An 8,170-nucleotide genomic window follows, 5' to 3' on the forward strand; every position below is an offset into this window, starting at 1 on the left:
TGGCGGAGCTTCGGGCTGATAGCTACAGATATCGGGCTCCGAGGGACTTCTAAACTTGCCAAAATACTCTAAACTCTAAGAGGAGTTCGGATCAAAAGAAGTAATATATATATATATATATATATATATATATGTATATATATATATATATATATATATATATATATATATATAGAGAGAGAGAGAGAGTTTTGCATTTGTGTGGAATGAGTGAACATTGAGAAATAATTTATAGGATGGAACCTTGGGTTGTGCATCGTGAAAGGGCCATGCACACTGCACACACGGTAAATGCGCTTTCCCTGGTGTGGTGCCACATTTCGGAATCTGGTTGGTGCTACGCGGCGGCTTCTAGAAGGTCGTGCGAGAGGCGCAAACACGTGCAACGAAATTCAAACTTTAAAATTGCGTAACTTCTTCATACGAGCTCCATTTTTGATGTTCTTTATATCCACGCGTAGCTATTGACAAGCTCTACAACTTTAGTTTAGTCCATCGACTAATTTTGACTTTATTTATTTTACACATGATTAAACTACTAAAACCCGTATAAAATGCATAACTTTGTCATCCAACGTCCGTTTTCGACTGTCTTTATATCGTTGGAATCCTATTAACGAGATCTTCAACTCCCGTTTAGATTGTTTGGCTAACAATCAACTGGTCTAAAATTCGATATCTGAGTTGTCTACTGGTACTCTGAATCTAAGAAAAACCATAACTTCCTCCAATGAAGTTAGATTTGGGCGTTCTCTATATATACACTCTCGGTTTAACAAGTACAATGACTTTTGTTTAGGTTACTAAGGCTAATAATAAATCTATATCTGATTCTCTATTTACGATATCTGTAGTCGTGCCGGTTCGAACGTGAAACTTCAACAGATCATAACTTTTTCATTCTAAGTCCGTTTTGAGCGCTCTTTATTTCTCTGGAATCATTGTTACAACTACTACGTCTTACTCTTAGGCTATTTGTCCTAATTGTTAAATCTATTTTAGACGTGTTTTTTATTCCTATTTTATTATACCGTTATAAGCACGCATATTGCACATACAACACATAATATTCAAATAACTTTCCTTTATTACTTCAAATAAGTTACAATTGTTAACCATAAATATTACATCATCTTTATTAATGCCTAGCGGGAAATGCGGGCGTTACATGTGCTTCCAGTAGTACGGGCCCAATACTACCTTCCATACCTATCCATACTTTCCTCAAGAATCATCCCGAATCTGCTAAGTTGCCTCCTCATAATGGTACTCCCAACACTCGCTAAATAGCACACCATGAGTACCACACACGCTATCCTAGGATCCTCACCTCACCTTGCCATCAACTGTCGAAAGACCCCCCCCCCCATTAGTGTCGGTTAAGTACTTCATGAATACAATCACATGAAACGTAACTTAAATAATCTTAGATTAAAAGACTTAACCCTACAACGGTTGGACTCAGACAAGAGTAGCGTAATATGACCAAATCCTTCACCCTAAGATTATTTAACGTTTGTAGCATGTGACTTAACGTATTCATTTAATTGTTAATTTACACCCGAAAGAGTCCTACAAGCTACAAGCAAGCAACATTCGAGCAGAAAAACTCCATAGGAAATAAGGCATCATATCTAAGGCAATTCTATCATGCAGTTCCTGGAGATGTATATCCTACAACTAGCGTGTAATTCTATCATAATCATCATAAGCAAATAGCAGTATGGGTAACTTGGGGTATACTTTCTTGCTCCGGCTGATCGTACACATCTCATCCTTCCTTGGTTACTTTTGAAAACCATTTAAAAACTTTTACAGATACTTAGTTTGAGTCTGGATTCACATGAATGTGATAAGTTTTGAGCCAAAAATATATTCCTATGTGTGCATGCAAACCTAAATTGATTGGATCTAAGTTTTCTCTATTGAACATGCAAAAAATGAACACGATACAAGAAACCCTAGGATCTATGTATTTTAATTGAAATTCACACCATAGGGATCAAAATACATACCTTGATTGTTATATTGTAATAACAATTTAAAACGTTGTAGATCTTGAACTTTGAGAACTTAGTGTCACAAGTGTAACACCTCTAATGGCTCACAAACACACTTAGCAAGAGGATGATTATGAGAGGAGGAGATAGGAGATAATTTTTGGTTTTCTTAGGTTTTAGGAACCTTAGCATTAGTCGGAATCCACAAGGGGTTATGCCCTTTATATAGTTGTTGGTTGCTTAAAGCCAAATCTAGGGTTAAGATAAGGAAACCCTAATCCCTTTGCTTAAGGCCTAAGTATCTCATGGATCCTCATCCTTAAGGCCATGAGCGAAATTTCTAGGGCCTTCCCTAGAGAATTTCGTCCATCCCTCCTAGGATGGTCCAAGAGCCAAAATCCACAACTATCAATAAATTGTAAAACAACCCCTGCACTTTTAATTAATTCCTTTAATCCCAAAATTAATTCTAAATTAATTTATGATTAAATATTAACTAATAATATGATTTCTAATTAATATATTATTTCCATAACATATTAATAAATCATTTATTCCAATTTATTATTCCAAATAATACATTCTTCCTCTTCCTTAATTAATCATCCTGTCAAGTTGCTAGTGTGATGGCAACCCAAAAGGACTATGCCACTATCACTTCAAGTACATACCAATTATAGTTATGGGCTTAGACACCTAATCCAACAGTCTCCCACAAGTATGACTTCAAAAACTGACAAGCAATCGTAGCTCTCAAAGCCGCTGTCGAACTCTGACCTAGTCAGATATGTGTCCTTAGATAAGTGATCAAATATTCCTCCATTCTACAAGATATCGTATGGACTTGAGACATGGATTACAATCAATCTCTCTGTCCAAGATTTGTTTCCCGATTTTCGATTCATGACAACTGATATTAGACTACTAATTGAACACATCAATTTAGTCCAGGCTTGGGCAAGCGATTTAGATGTCATCATCAAATCATCGAGGGCCCCACATATATCGTTTTTCCCGTTAGGTCAAAAGGAACGGATAAACTTCAACTCATATGCTTGCACTATTCTCATCAAATCACGCACAACAATACGTTTTATAACATCAAGTTACTGATGCGTTTACATATTATCAATGCAGAACTGACTCGTAAACAACAACTCATATGTCTCCGTTTCAAGAACATAAGATATTATCGTCTCAAAATTACTCGTGATAAAATCCGTGAAGTAATTCTCTGAGCGTGGGTTAATCCAATACTCAAATCACCATTTCAAAAGTACTCATGAATACTGCAGCAAACCATTGCTATGTCTAACACCTTAGACAATCTACAGTCTGATTCATGACTGTCTTAATTCAGTACTTACTTCTAAACGTATGATTGACTGTGGATGTTTGAATAATCCAATTATCCGGGAAGTAAAACATGTGAAGTGAAACATAATAATAACCTAATTAACTATGGTCTCAAAATTATTGAATATAAATAAAACACTTATTATTTAATTACCATAATAATTAAACTTTATTAATTGTACAATGTTTTGATTAATCAACTAAATACTTGAATTGAACATCAGTCATGCCATGTTCCAAACATGCATATTATGTTTCTCTATGGACCTTCCTTTGTGAATAAATCGATTGGACATTATTCGAATGATGCTCATTTCACAATTTCAATTTCTTGTTAGAACTAACAAGAATTCCAAATTCTTTTCATCACTAAATGTGTTAGAGTCTAACCTTGCATGCAATATCCTTTTGCGATGACATGACGTAAAAGTCACAAAGACTTTGCCAACGATGTAACAAAATGCTCCATTGAAACTTTGTTACTTAAAATAATTTCATGGTTACGAAGTTTCAAATTCAAGATACAATTCTTGAACACCTTCCTTGCATTAAGGTTTCTAACTTATATTTAAATACTCAAATCTTATTATGGAAACATTTCCATATTCCCATATGTAAAGGTGGCAATGGGTCGACCTGGGTTGGGTTCGGATTCAACCCATTTAATAATTGGGTTGAAATTTCAACTCAACCCAACCTGTTTATTCAAATGGGTTGATATTTTCAACCCAACCCAACCTTTTAGATAAATGGGTTGTCACCGAGTTGACCTGTTTATGTAGTTCCCGACCCAACTATTAAATAAAAGGGTTAAACTTGGGTTAACCCATTTAAAATCAATTAAATAAATTATATAATTAAATATTATACCACTTAAAATATAAAACATAAGTAAAATTTCATAATTATGACAAAAGCATAATCCTAATTCATAAAATAACATTAAAAATGTTTAGTTTCACAGTGATTTTGGAGAGTGACCAGTATTATCGGCGCTTAAAAAATGATGTAAATTAGGATTGAATTTTATTAAACATAGATAATAATAATGCATTATAATTTACAAATTAATACTTTGATTAATATATGATAATATTCAAATAATATTAAATTATATATATATATATATATATATATATATATATATATATATATATTATAGTTAAATGGGTTGACGGGTTGAAAACGGGTTGATAAGTTTTACCCAACCCAACCTATTTAATTAAATGGGTTAGACGGGTTGACTCATTTAAGTTAAATGAGTTGAAAATCTTAACCCAACCCGCTAATTTTGGGTTGGGTTCAGGTTGGGTCGATTTTTGCCAGCTCTACCCATATGACCATCGATTCTGAACAAGAATCACTTATACTCAGAATTATGTCAATATGGTACATCCAAATATTATACTTCCAACTGTCCATAAGCAACCAATCTTTAGTGAACCTCAGATTGTCCTTTAACAGTTGTTTAACAACTCTAGTCACATCTTGTTCTAGTCCTTTTTCCCTCTTAAATCCCAAGGCTTTTGAAAAATCAGAGCAAGTGAATATTATAACATATGTAATCAATCATATATCTGAAGCATAAGGGACTCGATACATAATGTCTTGCATAAAGACATTATACTTGATCAGTCTCTTGCTATAATATTTTCATATATAGAATTTCCTATGTTGAATCATTTTAACACTATATTCATATATGTCCAAGACTAAGTTTTATTAAATCCTTCAATCTAAACTTTTAGATTTGAAATGAAGTATAAACGCTCTCTCCCCCATAACTTTCTATAGCGAAACAATTTTCAAACTTTGCAACTTGCAAATTTGTAACCTTTGTTTCTTACAAATAGTATTGCTAACCTGCAACACTTAGCATAACAATTATGCTCCCATTAGCATAACAATTATGCTCCCACTAGCTTTGACATGTACCCAGAAATCAACTGGACTTCTAGAAATCAATACTATTGACTTTCATTCTAAAGTTCAGATTTCTGATACGTGGTGCTTCGATAAGTCTTCATCTAGGTAATTAGCATAATGGTCCCTTAGTACGCGGAACGTACTCCAGGAGTACACTTAGCGTACTAAGGATGAATGATCGCGGAGGGTGGCCGCGTACACGACGGAAGAGCAAAACCCTAATTCTCGGACTTGACACTTATTTAAACATCCTTAAGCCTCTTGGACCAAACCCTAATCAACCTCCCTAGCCTTATTTCGCCCTTTTAACCCAGAGTTTCCTTGTGAGAGTGTTCTTGAGCTTAAAGAGTGTATTTATGGCCATTTTAGAGATTATTCAAGAAGAAGAAGTTAGTGAGCAAGCTTGGTGTGGCATTGAGCTTCAAGATCCTGCATCTAGTTCACCTTGAGGAGCTTCTGGAGGTATAAAGTCTGAATCTTGCCATCTTATTCATTAGATTGAGCTAGGGTTTGCTATATTGTCCCATTTGTGTTCATGGATCATCTCTTGGGAGTTTGAGCAGCTCCAGAGCTTAGGAAGAGTAGATTTGGGGTCCCTTAGTTCATTCATACCATAAAAATGCAGTCTTGATGAGTGTTTTGACCTCATGCACAAGTTAAGACCCTTGGAAAGGTCTTAATGGGTTATAAAGGGTTCTTGGGAACATATGGAGCATGCAAGGGCATAAAGTTGCCAACTTTATGCCTTAGAACGTCTTAATGGACTTAGATCTAAAGCTTGACGTTAATATTCCAAGCATTAAGAGCTTAATGGTCATTTGTGCATGTCTGGCTTGTACGCCGCGCGTAGCAGCATGTACGCAGTGCGTGCTGACTAAGGCGCTAGTACGATGAGTGTACTGGAGTGGTACGTTGGGCGTTTTTATAAGCCCTTTGGTCCTGGTCATATTTTGGGGTTAGTGTCCCGATTAATCTGTTTTGGTCCATGGTTATTTTGGTTGAGCCTTATTGGGCCATGTGGCCCATTAATAGCTTTGGACATAGACTTTGGGCCCATTAGCAGAGGAAAGAATCCGGGCCATTATGGAAGGATTTGGTCTTAGTTAATTGGGCTCTTTAATTAGATTGTGTTTAATCCTAATTTTGGGTTAATGGCATTATTGTTCAGCACGGGTGGTTTCAGACTGTTAGGCGAGCAACTTTCGGGTTCAGCTGACTAAGGTGAGTCTCCTCGCCATACCAACGGGTCGAAGGAACCAAGGCCGACCCATTTTGTGATATGTGGTACACTATGTAGTGATATGTGGTATACTAGTTGGTTATATGCTATGTGGATTGCCAGTTGTTTCTATGATATTTACATGAAAGACCATGTGGGGGTGCCCATGGCATTCCAGGTAAAGACCATGGAGGGTGGCCATGACACTTGGTTATAAGACCATGTGGGGGTGCCCATGGAATTCCAACTAAAGACCATGGGGGTGCCCATGACACATAGGTGTAAGACCATGTGGGGGTGACCATGGCACCCTGGAGTAAGACCCTGGAGGGTGTCCAGGGCATCCTTATATGTTTATATGCATGGATTATGTGATTGATATGGATTATATGATTATATGGATTATAAGATTATATGGATTATGTGGGGTATGCTCTAGGGAACTCACTAAGTATTAGTTTACATCTTGTTGGTTGTTTCAGGTACTTCGGGATCTAAGGGCAAGGGCCCGGCGTGATGGCACGGCATGCACACTCTGGCGTTTTCTTTGGGGACACTCTGATTTATGAATTATTTATCTGATGTTATAGATTTTGAAAACAATTGTGAATGGAATTTTATGATTTATGGAAATGAATTCGTTATTTAAAAATGAAATTTTTTATTGAGAATTTGGGTTGTTACAAGTTGGTATTAGTGCCTTGGTTTGAGGGATTCAGGCATACTCTCGGGTATGTCAGAACTCAAACTGAGGAAATGGTAAAATTAATTTTCAAAATCAAAGTTAAAAACTTCTTAAAACTGATTGCTTGTAAGAAAAAGGGAGAGTGCAATGCGCGTAATCGGCCGAGCTCAAGTAAGTGTTTTCCCCAATATGTTAGCCATGATATGTTGATATTTGGAATGTGGTAATCGTATGGACTTGGTATGTGTTTGCTTTCAAAATTGTGTACGGTTAGGATCTTATAGCATTAGAATAATTGATTTGGCCTTATTTCTTGTTTCTCGTTTGGTTGTGGTCCTAGGGTAGAGTCTGTTATTTGACAGTCTATTTGATCTTGTTATGTGTATAATTTGCATGCATAAGGCAACCTGTTATGATTGATTTGAGTTCTAGTTTGATGGGATTGAGAAAATCTTAGGATAGCCTAGGATTTGAGCTATGCGGTAGTTTGAGAGATATGTTTTCTTCTGGGACGAATTAGAGTTATCAGGTAGAGCCTTGGGGAAGGTACAGGTAGGTGTAGAAGGTAGTATTGGTCCCGTACTACTGAAAGCACAGGACCTGTACCCGAACTAATGTTAGATTTGGAAGCTCTAAGGAGACTGGTGTGGAAGGACCCCTTTTTGAATATCTTGATCAATATGTCTTATGGTATTTCAGTGCAGTATGGTGATGGCACGTCATGGAGCAGGGGGATCGGGATCAGGATTTGGGTCGGGCTACGCTACTGAGCCCATTGACGAGAGGTCGTGCGAGCTTATCGCAGCCGAGGTTATGAGGGGCATTCTTGACGCTACCCCAGTGAGTTTTAGGACCGTCAAGGAGGGGATGATGGAGATCATGGAGGATCGGCTCAGGTCTTTCCAAGCCGAGATTGTTGCGGGCCAAGTCGGGGACCGAAATCCCTCGTTCCAAGAGTTCAAGGTGTGTGAGGCGCCTGATTTC

This window comes from Lactuca virosa, chromosome 5 (assembly GCF_052849685.1).
Source record: "Lactuca virosa cultivar CGN04683 chromosome 5, Lactuca_virosa_CGN04683_v6, whole genome shotgun sequence".
In the NCBI taxonomy this organism is placed as follows: domain Eukaryota; kingdom Viridiplantae; phylum Streptophyta; class Magnoliopsida; order Asterales; family Asteraceae; genus Lactuca; species Lactuca virosa.